Genomic DNA, 20,853 nt, shown 5'->3' on the forward strand with positions numbered 1-20,853 from the left:
GTAATGATCCTACCTGCTCAGAGTGAAGCCACAAATAGGTGTCACTCCAGTGCCCATGCCCACGTGATGTCCTGCTCCTCAAGCAACAGGTGGTTCTGCATAGTGTGAAAACCAACCTTGAGTGAGCCAGGCAAACTGTCATAAACTACAGCTCCCAGCAGGAGAAAAAGTTTCAGTGACCTGCCCCTGGAAGCCCTACCCTCAATCTGGCTGAACTGCTATGGGCCTGTAACCCTCTCCAGAGAAACAGTCCAAACCAGCATGCTCTTGTATCCTTTGCTGAAGAAACAAACCAGCAAAACTTTCTCTGGGAACCCTGCCCTAGAGTTAGCAGAACTGTTTGCTTTGCACGTGCACCCTCAGCCTGAAAAAGAGATTAAGGACCCTATCTCCAGTGATTCTGGCTTCTGACTGGTCAACTTATGATATACGGTGCCGCCAGCCTGAGAATAAATTCAATGAGGCCACCTCTGACAAAACTGTGCCACCAATGCCACCATAGTCTCCTTTAGCCTAGGCAACTAAGGCATTGGCAGACATCTCTGACATGGATTATAGGAGAATAAACTGCATGGAAACTATACTACCACATTTATCCAGAATGAAAGCTAATGCACACCACCCAACAGACTCCCTAGAACCTATCTACAGGAATAAGTCTTTGCCTACAAAAGCTGCTCCACAAAATTGAAAAAGGTAGGCTGTTCCACCAGATGTTCAGATATCAACATAGGGACACAAGGAACATGAAAAAGCAAGGAAACATGACACCTTTAAAGGAACATAATAATTCTCCAGTAACAGACTCCAAAGGAAAAAAAAACAATATATATATATTGAAAAAGAATTAAAAATAATAATCTTAAGAAAACTCAGTGAAAAATATGGGATTATAAATAAACAATTCAATGAAATCAGTAAAACAATTTACTGAATAGAGAGATTCAACACAAAGATAAATATAAGAAAAAAAAAAATCTTGGAGCTGAAGAACTCAGTAAATGAAATGAAGAGTGCAATTGAGACTTTCAACAACAGTCTAGATCAAAAAGAAAAAAGAATTTCTGAGCCTGGGTTTGTTGGCTCATGCCTATTATCCCAGCACTTTGGGAGGTCGATGGGAGAGGGTAGCTTTAGGCTAGGAGCTCAGGACCAGCCTGGGCAACATAGGAAGACCCCCATCTTTAATAAAGAAAGAAATAAACAAGCAAACAAACAAACTTAGCCTTGAGTGGTGGCATGTACCTGTGATTCTAGCTACACAGAAGGCTGAGGTGGGAAAACTGCTTGAGCCCAGGAGGCTGAGGCTGCAGTGAGCCATGATTACATCACTGCACATCAGCCTGGGAAACAGAGTAAGACCCTATCTGAAAATAAATAAATAAATAAATAAAGTTCTGAATTCAAAGACAGATCTTTTGAAATAATAAATTTAATAAAGTTATAGGATACAAAATTAACATAAAAATCAGTAGCATTTTATATGGTAATATATGCTATATGTAGTAGCATTTCTATATACTAGTAATGAACTATCTGAAAGAGAAATCAAGAAAACATTCCCATTAAGAGTAGCTGTTAAAAAATAAGATACCTAGAAGTAAACTGAACCAAGGTGGTAAAAGGCCTCTTCACTACAAATGGTAAAATATGTTTAAAACAATTGAAGAGTATGAAAATAAATGGAAAGATATCCCCTGTTCAGGGATTATAATTAATGCTGTTAAAATGTCCATGCTGGCTGGGCGTGGTGGCTTATGCCTGTAATCCCAGCACTTTGGGAGGCTGAGGCAGGTAGATCACGAGGTCAGGAGTTTGAGACCAGCCTGGGCAATATGGTGAAATCCCATCTCTACTAAAAATACAAAAATTAGCTGGGCATGGTGGCATGTGCCTGTAGTCCCAGTCACTCGGGAGGCTGAGGCAGGAGAAATGCTTGAACCCTGGAGGCAGAGGTTGCAGTGAGCTGAGGTCACACCACTGCACTACAGTCTGAGTGACAGAGCAAGACTACCTCAAAAAACAAACAAACAAAAAGAATGTCCATGCTATCCAAAGTATACATTCAATGGAATCTCTAAAAAAACACCAATGACCTTCTTCACAGAAATAAAAAAATCCTCAAATTCATGTAGAAGGACAAAAGACCCTGAATAGCCAAATAAATCTTGAGGAGAAAATAAACAAATGAACAAACCAAACCAAACCAAACCAAAAACCAAAAACAACAACAACAACAAAAAACAAAGCTGGAGGCAGCACACTGCCTGATTTCAAAATATGCCTCAAAGCTAGAGTAACCAAAACAGTATAGTATTACTCTAAGAACACAGACACATATACCAATGGAACAGATAGAGCCTAGAAATAAATCCACAAATCTCCAGGTAACTGACTTTTAACAAAGGTGCCAAGAAAACACATTGGAAAAATAATAATCATTTTAATAAATGGTACTAGCAAAATTGGATAACCATATGCAGAAGAATAAAACCAGATCCTTATATTTTACCATATTTAAAAATCAACTGTAAATGGATTGAAGATTTAAATGCAAGACCTGAAACTATTAAACTACTAGAAAAAAACGCATAGGGGAAATGATTCATGACATTGGACTATGCAAATATTTTTTGGATAAGAGCTCAAAAGCATAATCAAGAAAAGCACAAATAGATAAATGGGATTACACTGAACTTAAGCTTCTGCAGAGAAAAGGAAACAACAAACAAAATGAAGAGAAAACCTACAAAATGACAGAATATATTTCAAACTTTTATATCTGACAAATGTTACCATCCAAAATATATAAGAAATTTGAACAATTCGAAAGCAAATAATAATAATAATAATAATAATAATAATAATAATAATAATAGTAACCTGATTTAAAAACTGGGCAAAACACCTTAGTATACATTTTTCCAAAGAAGATATACAAAAGACCAACAGGTATATGAAAAAATGCTATTAGTAATGATCAGGAAAATGCAAATCAAAACCACAATGAGATTATCACCTCACCCCAAGTTAGAATGCTTATTATCAGAAACACAAAAGATAACAAGTCTTGGTGAGGATATGAAGAAAAGGGAACCCTTACACATTATTCACTGAAATGTTAACACAGCGATTATGGCAAATACTATAGAGGTTCCTCAAATTATTACAAATATGACTGCCATGTGACCCAGCAATCCCACTACTGGGAATATATACGAACAAAAGGAAATTAAAGAGATATCTGCACTTTCACATTGGCAGCACTGTTCACAATTGCCAAGATAAGAAATCAACCTCAGTGTTCAACAACAGATGAATAAATTAAGAAAATTATGGTATATATACTCAATGGAATACTATTTGGTCATTTAAAAAAAAAGGAACAAAATCTTACTTTTTTTTTGAGACAGAGTCTTGCTCTGTTGCCAGGCTGGAGTGCAGTGGCATGATCTCGGCTCACTGCAGGCTCCACCTCCCAGGTTCAAGGGATTCTCCTGCCTCAGCCCCCCAAGCAGCTGGAACTATAGGCATGTGCCACCATGGCCGGCTAATTTTTGTGTTTTTAGTAGAGACTGGGTTTCACCATGTTGGCCAGGATGGTCTCAATCTCTTGACCAAGTGATCCTCCCGCCTCGGCCTCCCAAAGCATGCTGTTTTATGACCGATTTCTTTCACTTAGAATGCCTTCAAGTTTTATCCATGGTGTAGCATATATTGGTACTTCATTCCTTTTTATTGCTGAGTAAAATTTAATTGTATGCACAGACAACATTGTATTTACTCATTCAAAAGCTGATGGACATTTGAATTGTTTCTACTTTTTGCCTACTAAGAACGTGCTGTTACAAACATTTTTGTAAAAGTCTTACTGTGGACGTATGTTTTTGTCTCTGTAACCTGGGGGTGGAATTGCTAGGTTATGGTGAGTCTATGTTTTGAAGAACTTCAAGATTGCTTTCCAAAAGAGAATTCATTTGCATTTAATTTTTCATTCCTGTCACTATTGTATAGGAGTCCAATTATTGACATCATTGTCAAAACTCGCTATTATATATCTATTTTAATACAGCCATCCTAGTGGGTTTTGATTTCCACTTCTTTAATGGCTGATGTCATTCAGCATCATCTAAAGTACTTACTGACAATCTGTATATTGTCTTGGACCTCTTGATCTTTAAGGTCCATCTAAAAGATCCCCTCCTACATGAAGTTTTTTCTAATTCTGCTAGCCAGTTGTGATTTGTTCTCCTCTGATTCATAACTGCACTCTTGCGTTGAACTTAATTTAATTATTGATCACTCTGTGTAAGATACTATACCATGAGTAATTGAAAATAAATTTGTGAAGCAGATATTGATTGATATTTGGCCCTCAAGAAGTGTACAACCACGTCAAAGACATAAAACATATCTGTTCAGGTCACATTGCATACTTTGCTTTCTTCTTTCTAGTTTGTAAAATTGATAGCATGAAATTGCTATCTTATGGCCCAGTGTTATAAACAAAGCCAATAACTATTAATTGAATTGAACTGTAATCTCAGCCTAAATTATCCGTAATTTGGGGATAAATTTAAGAAAAAACTAAAGCAACAAAACACTTCACTTAAAATTATTGTTAGTTTGTTTTCTGTCTTGAAATCTTCTAACTTTGAGGTGAAAGTTTCTTAAAACACAGCCAAATTAGCTCAAACCTCCTGACCATTTACATCTTTCTCTCTAATGTATAAAATCATATAAAATTTTGAAAGAGGGTTATCTCAAATGGCCTCATTTATTTCCTATAAAAAATGCAAATCTCTGAACATTTAATTCCATTTGAATATTATGTTCATCTTTCAAAAGCAAGCTGAAACGCCTCTTCTTTTATAGTCTTTTTCTGTATTTGTAAGGCACTTACTTGATCTGTTTCTCCATTCTTCGTATTTTATGTTTTAGGCCCTTAATAGCAATTGTCATGTTGAATTGTGGTTAGCTATTTATGCCCAGATCTCTCCATAAACTGTTTATGCTATAGACCATAGTGGGTTTCTCTATAAATTAAATTTGTTAGCTCCTACTATTGTTGCTGTAAAATTCGTTTGATTAGATGTTATCCATTTTAGATAATTCAGTGAGCATTATTGAATCTATTACCAAAAGAATAGAATCTATTACCAATAGAAAGCAAGAGCTTTTTGCTATTTGTAAAATTTTTCCATAGACTTGAAAGGCAGCAGTGGCAAACATATTTAAAGTCTATGTTTATTTTATGCTTTCCTCATAGAAAAGAATATTACATTAATTATTTGATATACAGTATCCTAGTTCCTTTATTGGGGTTAACATTATATATTTCTTCACCATTAAAAATTATATTTGAGGATTTAACATATGATTAATTTTGTTTCTCTTTTTTTTTTTTTTTTTTTTTTTTTGAGACAGAGTTTTGCTCTCGTTGCCCAGGCTGAAGTGCAGTGGTGTGATCTTGGCTCACTGCAACCTCTACCTCCCGGGTTCAAGCTATTCTCCTGCCTCAGCCTCCAGAGTAGCTGGGACCACAGGTGCCTGCCACCATGCCTAGCTAATTTTTGTATTTTTAGTGCAGACGGGGTTTTACCATGTTGGCCAGGATGGTCTTGAACTCCTGACCTCAGGTGATCCACCCTGCTCGGCCTCCCAGATTGCTGGGATTACAGACGTGAGCCACTGCACCTGGCCTTTTTTCACATTTTTAAAGAATTATTTAAAATTAGCTATGTTATCTTACCAAAAATTTTTCAACAGCACAAAGAAATATTAAGTAGCCAAACTTAGAACAAACCAAAGAGGTTATGCAGGTCTACATAACCACTTTGAGATAAATGCAATTATCAAGAGAACATACCATTTTAAAATACCGTGCAGAATTTATAACAGAGAAAAGTCACTGACATAATTGTTTTTTCAGTCTAATCTTTTCTTTTACTTTTTCACCAGAGTTTGACAATTTTCTAAAATAATCTTTTAGGCAACAAGAACTTCCCATTTGAATTGATATTTGTAGTTAATAAGATTTGAAAAATTTGAAGGACAGCATTTAAATCTCTTTGTCACAGCTATGGCTTGCACTAAAATGAATGCCTGGCCCTGTAGGAAATTTGTTTTAAGCCCACAATAAACATGTCACTTAAACACTCTAGGACTCAACATTTTGTCTTGAAAAATAGGGAGCAAATGTTTTTAATGCCCCTCCCAGATCTAACAATGTATGATCTCTCTGCTCATTTTAAAATCATTTTATAGGGAAATACTTGATAGGTAGTATTTTATATTAGATATGTTTCTAAGTAAGAAAGAGAAATAAACAGCTCTATTCTAAAGTAATATCTACTCTGTGCTATTTAAAAAAATATTTTACTTTATACTTGCAATGATGTTGTAAGACAGTTATAGCTTTGCATTTAAGATAAAAATGAACAGATTATCAAATTTAAAACAAAACAAACATTGTTTCAGATCACATGGCTAGTAGATAACTCAGCTAAGATTTAACCCCAAGACTCTCTGTTTATATATCTCATTAAGTATACCTTGTATGTTATTTTTACAATCTATTCAAAACTCAGTGTCTAAGTTTAATACAGACATGTAATATATGCTAGATTTCGCTCTAGATTATTAATGGCAACCTTCTCTTTCCCATTTCCTCCCCCTCAATGTCAAGCACAAGGTTACTTTTAGCAAAGTATACCTACAGGGGAGAAAAGCTTTCTCACCCATTGCAAAGTTCATGGCTGAGTCCCTTATAACAGAAGACAAATTAAGAGAAAATGCATATTTATCAAATACAAGTTTTCATGACATAGAAGCCTTCCTAAAAGAGGATCCAAAGAAACAAGAGAAACTATATTTTTATAGTTTATAAAAATAGTATAGTATATTCAACTACCTTGAATAGCGGCTGGGCAAAATTAGGCTGAGACCTGCTGGGCTGCATTCCCAGGAAGTTAGCCATTTTTAATCACAGGATGAAATAGGAAGTTGGCACAAGATACATAGTCATAAAGACCTTGCTGATAAAACAGGATGTACTAAAGAAGCCAGCCAAAACCCACCAAAACCAAGATGGTGACAAAAGTGACCTTTGGTCTTCCTCAATGTCCATTATATGCTAATGATAATGCATTAGCATGCTAAAAGACACTCCCACCAGCACCATGACAGTTTACAAATGCCATGGCAACATCGGGAAGTTACCCTATATGGCAGGGGTCCCCAACCCCCAAGCTGTGGACATGGCCTGTTAGGAATCAGGCCGTAGAGCCACAGATGAGTAGCAGGCGAGTGAGCATTACCACCTGACCTCTGCCTTCAGTCAGATCAGCAGTGATATTAGATTCTCATAGAAGTGCAGACCCTATTGTGAACTGTGCATGCAAGGGATCTAGGTTGCACACTCCTTATGAGATTCTAACTAATGCTTGATGACCTAAGATGGAATAGTTTCATCTCAAAACCACACCATACACTGTGACCCATTAACAGAAATTGGTCCCTGGTGCCAGAAAGGTTGGGGACCACTTCTATATGGTCTAAAAAGGGGAAGAACCCTCATTTCTGGGAATTGTCCACCCCTTTCCCGGAAAACTCATAAACAACCCCTTGTTTACCATATTATCAAGAAATAACTGTAAGTATACTCAGTCGAGCAGCCCACGCCACTGCTCTGCCTATGGAGTAGCCAGCCATTCTTTCAGTACTTGTGTTTCTTAATAAACATCCTTGCACTTTACTCTGTGGACTACACCTGAATTATTTTCCGCACAAGGTCCACAAACCCTCTCTTGCAGTCTGGATTGAGACCCTTTCCTGATAACAGTCATGCAAGTGTATAATTAGAGGACAAAGGCTATGGTAATAAACTACAGTCAACTTAGCAAGGTCTATTAGTTCAGATTCTTCTCCGTGTTCCTGTATGGTATTATTTTCCTCTAGGTATAGGGTGGACACTTCTAGAATGAAGGTTCTATGACCTACTTTACAGAGAGGCCAACACATTCTCTTATAGCCTCCTTCAAGGGAAAAGCGTGAGGGAAGGGTGAGAGTGCACTTCCTGCTTCAGTTCCTTCCTGCTTCAGCTCCTTCCTCAAATGCCAAGGTGCTATATTTTGGGTGACATGTCCTGAACCCCATTTCACCTAAGGCTTACCCTAGAGTTTTACTTTAAATCGTCCCTCTATTGTCATATCAGGAACACTCTTTTGGAGTTAACATTTAAATGAAAATGCATATTTAGATAATTAATATATTTCAACACCATCAGATGTGCCAAGATTATACAAGCCGTTGCTGGAAGACCTTTAAAAAGTGTGAAATTCCATTGACTCTTTTTACATGTAACTTATTAGAAGCAGCATTTCACTCTCAACCAATGAGGGGAAAAACAATCATATTATGAAAGCCAAAATAATGACTGCATTCCACCATCCTGTGTTATTTAAGTCTGCTAATTGCTTTATTTTGAATCCCTGTGGCTTGGTTAATTGAGGTGACTGAAGTTCTTTGAAAATCTCCACTCTTGCCAAACTTGGCTTTTCATGAGTCACTTTGAAGTGACTTGGATGCTTGGTGAAAGGTAGACAAATACAGTCCCACCCTACCAAGTGTCCTTGCCTTCAAAGGCTTACTAACTCCCCAGGTCCAGGAGCTAAATTCTATTTGGATGCTTCTAAGGAGAATGCTGAAATCAGAGTACAATAATATTGTGCAAAACTAAATGTTTAAAACTGCCTCCCAAGTCACTCTGAATTTCATTATGCAATACAAATGGCCAATTCTAGCATGCCTATATTCCAGAATATCCTCACATAAAAGTTGATTTGAAAAAAAATAAAAATTACAAATTGAAGTATGAGGTTATTTGAGCTTTGACTGGATATAACTGTTTTGTCACATTTCTCACTTTCTAAAGTAAATGCATGTGAGTACTGAGTAATATTAATTCAGGAATGGCAATGCTTGAAAAGTAGTAATTGAGTTGATAATAAGGAAATTTTCCAGATGGTTTTAAATTATAATTCAGCTTAGAAGCTGGGTTTCTGTAGACATTTTTTGCCCAAAAATTAAATAAATTTTAACATTAAATCCTGACATGCTAAGGATAACTCATTAATATAGTAGAATAATATTTCTCTATATATTCTAAAAAGAGGATCCCTTTAAATATCAAAAATATTGGGAAACATACAAATGCTAGTAAACATTCAAACTGGGAAATTCATTGCTTTTTCACGGACTTACAGAAAAATTTAAAAAACTACTGTTAAATCAATAGTGGAAAATTATTTAATAGGAACTATACCAATGAAACCACTTTTGAAAAATTATAACTGAGGAAATTATGATGGGGAAAGAGAGAGAGCAGAACTAACCAACCCCATCTTGCTTCTAACCTCTAACCTGTCCTAGTTCATTCCCAATTAACCTTGGGAGGTATTTAGTTTATAGTTTAACTGTGAAACAAAAATAATAATGGCTCTTTCCCAGAAAAAAAAAAAATAAACAAACAAAAAACCCTTCGTGCATGGGGACCAGTCTGCCTTTGTAGTAAGGGAGGAGACCACCCCTCATATCATCTTATGCCCAACTTCTGCCTCCAAAGAAAGAAGTAAAAACTAAAAGGCAGAAATGAAATCCACAGGGAGACAGCCCAGCACTGCACCCTGGGCCTGGTGGTTAAAGATCAACCCTTGACCTAATCGGTTATGTTATCGATAGATTACAGACATTGTATAGAAAAGCACTGTGAAAATCCCTATCCTGTTTTGTTCTGATCTAATTACCAGTGCATGCAGCCCCCAGTCACGTACCCCCTGCTTGCTCAATCAATCACGACCCTCTCACACGCACACCTTAGAGTTGTGAGTCCTTAAAAGGGACAGGAATTGCTCACTCAGGGAGCTCAGCTCTTGAGGCAGGAGTCTTGCAGATGCTCCTGGCCGAATAAACCACTTCCTTCTTTAACTCGGTGTCTGAGGGATTTTGTCTGCAGTTTGTCCTGCTACAGTAGGACTACAGTAGCTATAGGATTAGAAATTACAATTTAGGGGCCATGGAGCAAGAGTCTGAACTTCCCTAAATTGCTCCTGGGAATAATATCACTGTTGTAAAACCTAAGATCAGTGCTTGAGATATTTTGCAAACTCTCCATTCCAGTGCACCAGCTGACACTGCCCAGACCAGTAATCTAATTCAACTAAATCTGTGATTCCACCCAGGAACAGAAGATAGCAAGAACTCACTTCAACCCCCTATGATTTCATCTCCAACCCGACCAATCAGCACTCCCCACTTCCTAAGCCCCTACCTGCCAAATTATCTTGAAAAACTTCGATTCTCCAGTTTTCAGGGAGACTGATTTGAGTAATAATAAAACTCTAGTCTTCCTCACAGAATGCTCTGAATGAATTACTTTTTCTCTATGGCAATTTCCCTGTCTAAATTGGCTCTGTCTAGGCAGTAGGCAAGCTGAATCCATTAGGCAGTCATACCAATATCTACATTTATTAAAAATCTGTACTTAAATAAAGTTTATTATTCAAATGTCAATAAGGTTTGTTGTACATTTGGATTAACAGGCAACTTGCAACAAATCTATGACTCTCCAGAATTATTCTGCCTCATGTTTGGTATCCAATGCTGGAAAAAAGAAAAAAAAAAAAAAAAAGAATTGGTTTCTAGCCCAAATTTTGAAAATAATTACTTTCAGAACTTATGTAATTAAATTGACATCTTGGTAATGCACTTTATTCTCTAGACTTAATTTTCTTCCCTACCAAAATCAAGGGCTGAATTTTACGATTTTCATGATCCCTTTTAGCATTTCCTTCTGATACATTAATCCATTTTTATGAATTTTAAAAAGCGTTGTGATTGCTCTTGTTATTATGGCAGTGTTATGACACACAGATTGAAGAATTGAGTATTAATTCACATTCTTGGATCAATTTCTGTCTACAGCAAAACATAGTTTGCTTAATTATTTGTATCTTTTAAGTAAAAATTTTGTGTGACCTGAGGTATCAAGATCATTGCTTTAATAAACCACTTTAACCACCTACTTTTTTTTTTCAGAATAGCTAGTGTTCCCTACTAAGTTATTTTCTAAAAACATAAGGATCCCTAGAAGCATGATACAAGGCACTCTTTTTCACTACCACAACCTTCGTTCCTTATGTCTGAAATTTACCATATGTTTTGTGAACCCCAAATATCTTTTCAGAACTTATGTAAGTAAATTAACATCTTAGTAATGCACTTCACTGAGACAGGTCTGGGTTAATTTAGAAAGTTTAGTTTACCATGGTTGACGACGGGCACCGACAACACAGCCTCAGGAGGTCTTGATGACATGTGCCCACGGTGGTCAGAGCACAGTTTGGTTTTATACATTTTAGGGAGACATGAGACATCAATCAACATATGTAAGATGAACATTGGCTCTGTCTGGAAAGACAGGACAACTCGAAGCAAAGGCAGGACAACTCGAAGCAGGGAGGGGGCTTCCAGGTCATAGGTAGACAAGAGACAGTTGCATTCTTTTGTGTTTCTGATTAGCCTCTCCAAAGGAAGCAATCAGATATGCAATTTATCTCAGTGAGCAGAGGGGTGAGTTTGAACAGAATGGGAGGCAGGTTTGGCCTAAGCAGCTTCCAGCTTGACTTTTAGCTTAGTGATTTGGGGGCCTTAAGATTTATTTACCTTTCACAGCTTCAATTCTATCAAAGGTGTTGGTAATCATAACTGTCATGGATATTTAGCAACATTCGCTGCATTAAAGATTGTATTAATCCCTGTCTTCCTTTTTGTGCTTCAGAAATATCAGACATGGAGTGGATTTTACTTCAGATAATTAAGAATTGGCTCTTTGATCTTGGTTCCAGGTAAATTACCTCTGAGTTTGTGAGAACAGAAAATGTACTGAGTTTTAAAACTGCCTTGAAAACACATTGTATCAACGTCAATTGTGACTTTTACATAATGCTAAATTTTATGAAAATACCATTACAGTTAATGCTCAAAGATACATAAATTCCATAAAGAAATATCAACTACTATGAATAACATCAGATATAAAAATGCAAAGGATACTATAATAGAAGTGATAGAGTCTAAGTTACATTTCTAGCTCTTATAGGAGTTGATAATAGGCAATTTAATTTGGCAGGTAATTTAATTTTTTAAGGACTCTCTGACCCTTAATATACAAAGGGAGGGGGTTGGACCACGTAATCTCTAAATGCAGCCCAGTAATTGAAACAGAAAAAAGAAGGAAAGAAGGGAGGAAGGGAGGGAGGGAGGGAAGGAGGGAGAGAGGGAGGAAGGAAGGCAAAAGGATAAAGGAAAATGAGCAGAAGTGATAAAATCATTCTTCATGCTGCTATGTGTAAGGAATTAGATGTACCAGCAGAACCCACTTGTTTCTTCTACTTCTCTCTCCATGCCTACAATGCCAAATCAGTATCTTATTTTGCTTTTTTTGAACAAAGAACATAAGGTGAAAATGTTGTCAGTGTTTGAGAAATGTATTGCCTTAGGTTCTGCCCCTTTCTCCTCTGCTCTCCTTTTGCTCTTCTTGGTTTGTTGGTTTATTTCAATCCCCTAGTCACTGTTTCCCTTCTCTATTTCTTCCAACATAAATAGAAAGAGAACTCCTGAACACATGTTTTTATGTTCTCTCTTCTTCCCACATAAAAGAGGATATGAAGGAGCAGGCTGTGGTTGGTGAATGGTGAGTGGTTATGCTCATCAATATGCATACTGGTGTGTCTCTTTAGCTCTTTGCACACTAAATGCTGCTCATCACATGGGCATTGAGTGAGCTCATAAAAGCCCATGGAAGCAGGCAACATCAATCCTCTGGCTTCCAGCTCCCTCCTCTGTTGCAGTGAGGCCACATTTGGCTGCTGCACTTGAGAGAAGCAGTTTTTATTGGCTAAAATTGCTTTTTGCTTCAGAGCTCGCAAAACTGCCTTAGGAAAAACAAAATAACAACAACAGAAAACGTGGTCTGTTTTTCCCTTTCATGCAGCTTTTGGGACAGCCCAACATGACTGGCGTGTGTATGTGTGTGTGTGTGTGTGTGTGTGTGTGTATGTACATATATACATATATATATTTTAGAATATATATATTTATGTGATATATATTTTATAAATAAAATATACATATATATATATTAGAAGAGCCAGTTAAAAAATTATAGATACTAGAAAGTTATTTGTTACTTAAAAAATAAAGGAAAAAAATGAATTGAAAATATGTCAGATCATTCATAGTGCATCCGTCAACAGCAGCAGCTCCCTAACCCTTAGAATCAATGTACTAATGATGGGCCACTATATCAATTTTAAACTACCAGAAGAAGAAAGGAGTAAAGAGGACCTCAGTAACCTGATTAAGTATTGCAGGTGAGAGAGAGCAGATCAAGATAAACAGCAATTCCATTTTGATTCAGTGCCCCTTTTCATCTGAAGAAGTGAAGTATTTCAAAATGCTTGAAGCTCTCTCCTGGTAGAAACTTGCTTAGTGAAAGATGCTGACTCATTTCTGTGAATGACGATATTGGATATTGTAATCTGCATTAATTAGCCTGTTGTGTGATATTAATTCACATTTTAAGAAGAAAGGAGAGAAGACAAGAGAGAAGGAAGAGCAGAGAGGAGAAATAGAGATGTAGAAGTGAAGGGAGGCTATATGCCTCAGCTGGAGTAACTTAGAAGCTTGCAGCACAACCAGAAACGTATGCTATTTCCAGATTTCTTATGCAAAAGACAAGTTATAAAAATAGGATTTTATTCACCAGGATGAATATGCAGATTATGAGAAAAGCAGTAACTTTACTGAAAGTTGTTGCTATGGATGAAAGCACCTGATCTAGTTCTGTTATTTTTTCACTGGGATGCATTGACATCTACATGAAAACCCATTCAATAGACATTGTTAACATTTATATATTCTGAAAAGCAAAAACATGGGCATGATACTCTTAGCTTCTAAAAGAGTTCCATTCCCTAAAGTCATGTAAGCCCAAAATAAACCAAGATCAGAACCAAGAATATTATGGTCCAGATTCCTTTGGCCTATTTCCCGAATGAATTAAGCTTAGTACATTTGTATGAATTGTTCTATCAATCTTCATTTGTTCATATTTTGTGCCAAGAAATATTTTAGTGTTGAACAACTGTATGGTACTGAATAAGGCATATCTCTCTCCCCTTTGAGCTTGCAATCAAGTGGGTACAAACAAAAAACAAATCATAAACATATAAATAAGGCAGTGTTTAAGTGAAGTTAAGAAAAACACTCTAGATACTTTAAACAGAAGAGTTTGAAACAGAAAGTTAATAGAGAAATACAGACAAAATGGTTCAAAAGGCTGAAGAAATGAAAGTCAGAGCCCTGCCACTGGAGCTTGTATGTTCAAAAGCCCTCCAGTGTCGTGTAACCACATTCAAAGAGCTAGTGTTGCGCCATAGTTGCCTCTAGCATCCATGAAACTAGAGAGAATACACTGAAACTCAAAGTTCGGCCTTTCAATAGTGTCTTGGTCTTCTTATCTTAACAACCTTGTTGGTCATCATAAGCAAGACAATAGCCTGTACTTCACTTCTGTTTTTCAAAAGTTACTTATAACTTAATTTTGAATGAGGATTCTAGTGCAAATAAGTCTGGTAAGTGTAGATTTTTTAGCTCACCAGTGTCTGTGCTATAGAAAGGCAGTTTAGAGGGAGGGTAGAGTGGAGGTTGAGTGGATCAATTCACATAATCTATCATACTGCAGATTAAGATAAATAGTATAAGGAAGTAATATAAATGATGTGACAGAAAATAAAACGTCAATGGTAATAGCTTACTATGAGAGGCTGGTCAGAGAACGCTCTTTGAGTAGCTGACATTTGATCGTAGACCTGAAGAAAGGCACTGATGTTAGACATCCAAAGGGCAAGAGAAAAAAGAAACCTCTAAAGTAATGAGCAAGGGGAAAGACGGTGTACTGCGAAGGGGCTTGATGCATCTAAGGAAGAGAAAGAAGTCAAGTGTGGCTCAAGTGCAACGAAGTGAGAGAGTGGGTCTTGAAGTTATAGCGTGAAGAGAGGAAGTCAAGTAAAACTAGAGTCATGCTGGATCTTACAAATCACAAGATAAATAAACAACTACTAAAAAGGTTCAAGCAGAACAGCAATATGATCTGATTCACTTTCTAAACAAATTAGTGAGTCTATGTGCTACATAGACCGTGGATTGAGATGATTCAACACAGAAGCTGGAAAATAAGTTAGAGACTCTGTGATAATCTCTATGGCTTAGACTCACAGGCACTGTAAGTCGGCTGCAGGAAAACAACTGAATTTGAGGCACAGCATGGGGTAGACCTGACAGATCATGATACGTCCCATGGAACACAGCAAGGGTATATTAGAAAGAGAAGATCAAAGGATGGGTGGAAAAATTCATTGCACGTTGGTGTCTTTTCCTCATCGTTGCTGCTGACCTTGTAGCTTTTATTTTTTTTCACCTCTTGAACTCGACATTTGATATTTCCTTTAATTCTGACTTTAGTTCTCCTTCGGGACTCCAGTTGTACTTACCCTTTGGATTGAGACCGTATCTAACATATGACAAGAACAGCCCAATTCAGTACAGTCTTATCTACTGTTCATTTGAGCTAACATGAGCAGTCAGTTTGGCCAAAAACTTTGCTGATGACTTTGGGGGAGTGATGGTAATTGCATAACTTCAAAGATTATTTTAACTTTCCCAATTCTTGAAGAACACAGATCTCAAAAATAAGTAAAATAAGTTTCACAACATTTGTTTAATACATTCTTTACAAAATACTTTGACTAATAAATGCATTACTTCAGGATTACTTGATCTGGGAGTGGGTGACCAAGAATTTTGCCCTCCGTTTTCCACGCTGACAACAAAAATATTTATGTTCACTGTGTCAAATGTCAATGCTCTTTTTTTTTTTTTTAGAAATAAATGGCATTTGCATAGTTTGAAAACAGCAGAACTTTAGGGATTTTTGTTGGCTACTTAGTCAGTTATAATTTTCTAACCAGGCTGTGGCAAGCAAACAACTTGAAAGAAAATTGACAGGAGACAAGAAGCTCTAGGTCAAAGAAAATGCTCTTAGATGACAAAATGAATCAAGGCACAGGCAAACACCTCAGAAATAAAGGTGATAGCAAAGTTGAGGAAAACAGATGTTATGTTGACCTCAGTTCATTGGAATCAAGCAACTAATTTGCTTACCATCGCCTAATACTTTGAAATGGTCCCTGAGGAAGCCAGGAGTAGTGGTGAATTTGTAAACTGGATACTTCCACATTTTGGTGAGGTGTAGTTTGTGAGAAGGAAAGCAATCCCTGTTGGAATGCAAACACAATGCTGCAATAACATTAGCATAATGCAAGGTCCCAGCTGACAGTATTCCAGGCAGCAACCTGAAATATGGGGAAATAACCACATCAGTTTTCTATCCATTTCACTGCTTGAGTGAAACACATAGCCAAGCATAACTCAGCTGATAGGTGAGATGGACCCTCCAGCACAATGGGACACTGTCAGTAATACCTTCAGTACATTCAGTCTCAGTCAGAAGCTGAGAGTCTGAGTTGACACTCTTTCAAAAGGTCTAGAGCCTCACTCTCAAACCTGTATCAGTTTCAAGTAGCTAGTCATAGTATTCAGGTCTAAAAATGTATTAAATTACCTGTTGACAGCTAGAAGTCAAGATGCCTGGGTTTTTGTGACCTTGGTTCTATTCCTTAACATTTCTGAGTTTCAATTACCTGTTTTGTTAAAGACATATATATGTAGTGAGCCCCATATTTAAGACAGGTCTCAATCAATTTAGAAAGTTTATTTTGCCAAGGTTAAAAACGTGCCTGTGACACAGTCTCAAGAGGTCCTGACAACATGTACCCACAGTCATCTGGGTACAGTGTGCTTTTGTTCATTTTAGGGAGACATTATACATCAATCAATACCTGTAAGTGTTGCACTGGTTCAATCTGGAGGGGCAGGACAACTGGAAGAGGGGGGTTCTAGGTCATAGGTGAATTAACAAATTTTCTGATTGGCAATTGGTTGACAGAGTTATTATCAGTTGAAAGGAATACCAGGGTATGATAAGGGGTTGTGGAGACCTGAGTTTTATCATGGAGATGAAGTCTCCAACTAGCAGGCTTCAGAGAGAACAGACAATGAGTATTTCTTATCAGACTTAAGGTCTGTGTTGATGATAATGCTGGAAGGGTATCATGAGCCATGTCCAACACCATTTTCCATTACAGTCTGAACTAGATTTTCAGGTAACTCTGGAATGCCCTTGGCCAAGACGATGGGTCCATCCATATGATTAGGAGCATTAGAATTTTATTTTCAGTATATATATGTACATATATATATATGTGTGGTATATATATCTATTTTTGTATATATTAAATTTATGTAATATTTAGTACATTTATTTAGTACATTTATTTATAATATTTAGTACATTTATTTATAATATTTATTATAAATATATTATATTTATATATAATATGTATTTATTATAATATAATCCAATGAGGAAAATAATTAATTATCTAACATGTAAAACTTCCTGTTACATGGTAGGAACTTTATAATTTTTTTCTTCTGCCTTGGGAGAAAATAAACATTGTAATTAAGGAGCATGAGTTTTAGAGTTAAGACAACAGCTTGATTCAGGTGCAGGGGCTCTCACACCTATAATCCCAGCACTTTTGAAGGCCAAGATGGGAGGATTGCTTGAGCCCAGGAGTTCAAGACCGGCCTGGTCAACAAAGCAAGACTCCATTTCTACAAACATTTAAAATTAAAAAGAATTAGCCAGGTGCAGTGTGTTGTGCCTGTAATCAAAGCTACTTGGGAGGCTGAGGCTCAAGAATCACTTGAGCTCAACAGTTTGAGGCTGCAGTGAGCTATGATTGTGCCACTGCACACCAGCCTGCGTGAAGAAACAAGAAACTGTTTTGAAAAAATAAAACAAAAAACAGCATACTAGGGGCCAGAACATAGGCAAATTATTTGAAATATTTAGCCTCAATTTCCTTATGTGGAAAAGAAAAATAAATGTAACTTCTGAGCTATTATATCACAGAGATAGCTTACGTGTTAGACAGTCTATATAAAACACTTAGCATAGTACGTAAATAAAATAAGCATCCCTTTCATGTTTATTAGAGGAATTAATAAATGAATGAGTTAATGATGTTATTATTTCAATTGGAATTCACTAGTTATCTGAATCAGCTTGATCAATTCTACTCAATATATTTATATTGTCACCTCTCAATCTCAGTTTTTATCTAGAAAATGCACTACTTGATTAGATCAATAATTCTCAAACAGTCATGCATAAAAGAAGCATTCAGATACTTCATTAAAAATTAAGATTCCTTGGTCCTATACTAAAGGAGTCTTAATCAGAAGTTCTATGGTGAGGCCTGTGAATCTGTATTTTAAAAAGCATCACAGTTCATTATGGTTCACTTGGACAAAACGTATTTTTTAAAATGTCTGGGCTAACAGCCATAGCATTACTGGGCATATACCCAAAGGATTATAAATCATGCTGCTATAAAGACACATGCACACGTATGTTTATTGTGGCACTATTCACAATAGCAAAGACTTGGAATCAACCCAAATGTCCATCAGTGACAGACTGGATTAAGAAAATGTGGCACATATACACCATGGAATACTATGCAGCCATAAAAAAGGATGAGTTCGTGTCCTTTGTAGGGACATGGGTGCAGCTGGAAACCATCATTCTCAGCAATCTTTCGCAAGAACAGAAAACCAAACACTGCATGTTCTCACTCATAGGTGGAAACTGAACAATGAGATCACTTGGACACGGGAAGGGGAACATCACACACCGGGGCCTATTATGGGGAGGGTGGAGGGGGGAGGGATGGCATTGAGAGTTATACCTGATGTAAATGACGAGTTGATGGGTACTGACGAGTTGATGGGTGCAGCACACCAACATGGCACAAGTATACATATGTAACAAACGTGCACGTTCTGTAACCTAGAACTTAAAGTATAATAATAATAATAATAATAATAATAATAATAATAATAATAAAGTCTGGGCTAAGATCTCTCCAGGCTCTAAAGTTTTCTTCTTCATTTTCATTACCACAAACTATTTCAAAAAAATCTGCCTGCTATAATTTGAGGTTATTTACTCATTAATAAAAGAATCCCATGATCATATATATGTATATACAGGCACATGCACAGATGCACACATACACACACAAACGTACTCAGCTGAACACTAACAGAAATTCCACTCTCACATCATTTGTACTGTTGATTAAAGCACTTAATTTTGAATGATGGGAGAAGCAACCATGATGCAGGGTGGCCATGTTGTAAAATTCCTGGAGGTATCTTAATCATATTGATCAGCTAGGTCAGCCAGCTGAGATTAGAAATCTCCTATTCAAAATGCCTAAAGGATATTCTCAAAGTCACAGAGTGAAACTGAGACTAAAACAAAAATTGCAGTGAAAGAACACATCACAGCCTTGAGCACATCACATCCCCTCATATGCCTCCACTTCCTGGGCCCGACACAAACACATCACAGCCTTGAGCAATGCCTCCACTTCCTGGGCCTGACACAAACACATCACAGCCTTGAGCAATGCCTCCACTTCCTGGGCCTGACACAAACACATCACAGCCTTGAGTACAACTGTTTGTGAAAGCGCAGGAACCAATAAGAAGGCTGCTAAAAGCATAACTTAACATTAACATGTAAACCAATTGTAATGCTGTAGCGTAGAGAAATGCCTTGTTCCTCTGTAACCTGACAAGTCCTGTTTCCCCCGAGCTATAAAAAGCAAGCGCACGCATTGTTCCGGGCCCTCTTGTATGTTGTGGAACGGAGGGACCAAGATTGAACTTGCATTAAAGATCCTTGCCGCTTGGCTTTGACTCTGACTCTGGTGGTCTTCTTCGGGGAACAAACAGTCTGGGCATAACATTTGGGGGCTCGTCCGGGATTCCCCAAGACCACCAGATCCCTGGTCAACGGATCTACCAGGATCGATCTGCTGATAGGTGAGCTGGCTCATCTCTGTTTGTCTGTCTGTGTCTGTTCTAAACCTGTATCTGTAACTCGTGAGGTCTGAAACTGAAGCTGACGCAGTCCTGGCGGACGCGCTATAGGATGGCCAGCGGAGACCGGTGGGAGACGTCCCCCGGCTCTCATCTGATCTGACTCTGACCCAAGATTTCTGGTGCGTGCTGGCGGCTCTCATCTGATCTGATTCTGACCCAAGATTTCTGGTGCGCGCTGGCGGCTCTCATCTGATCTGACTCTGACCCAGATTTCTGGTGCGCGCTGGTGGCTCTCATTTGATCTGACTCTGACCCAAGATTTCTGGTGCGCGCTGGCGGCTCTCGTGTGATCTGACTCTGACCCAGATTTCTGGTGCGCGCTGGCGGCTCTCATCTGATCTGACTCTGACCCAGATTTCTGGTGCACGCTGGCGGCTCTCATTTGATCTGATTCTGACCCAAGATTTCTGGTGCGCGCTGGCGGCTCTCGTTTGATCTGACTCTGACCCAAGATTTCTGGTGCATGCTGGCGGCTCTCGTTTGATCTGATTCTGACCCCAGATTCCTGGAGCGCGCCTGTGGCTGACATAATTTGTTCCCTTGCAGGACCCGTTCCAGACGCCTCTCTGGGCGCTACCGTTTAAAATGGGAAATACCCAGAGCACTCCCCTATCTCTCCTTACAAGTAATTTCAAGGATGTTAAAGCAAGG

The sequence above is a fragment of the Rhinopithecus roxellana genome, chromosome 17, assembly GCF_007565055.1.
Source record: "Rhinopithecus roxellana isolate Shanxi Qingling chromosome 17, ASM756505v1, whole genome shotgun sequence".
In the NCBI taxonomy this organism is placed as follows: domain Eukaryota; kingdom Metazoa; phylum Chordata; class Mammalia; order Primates; family Cercopithecidae; genus Rhinopithecus; species Rhinopithecus roxellana.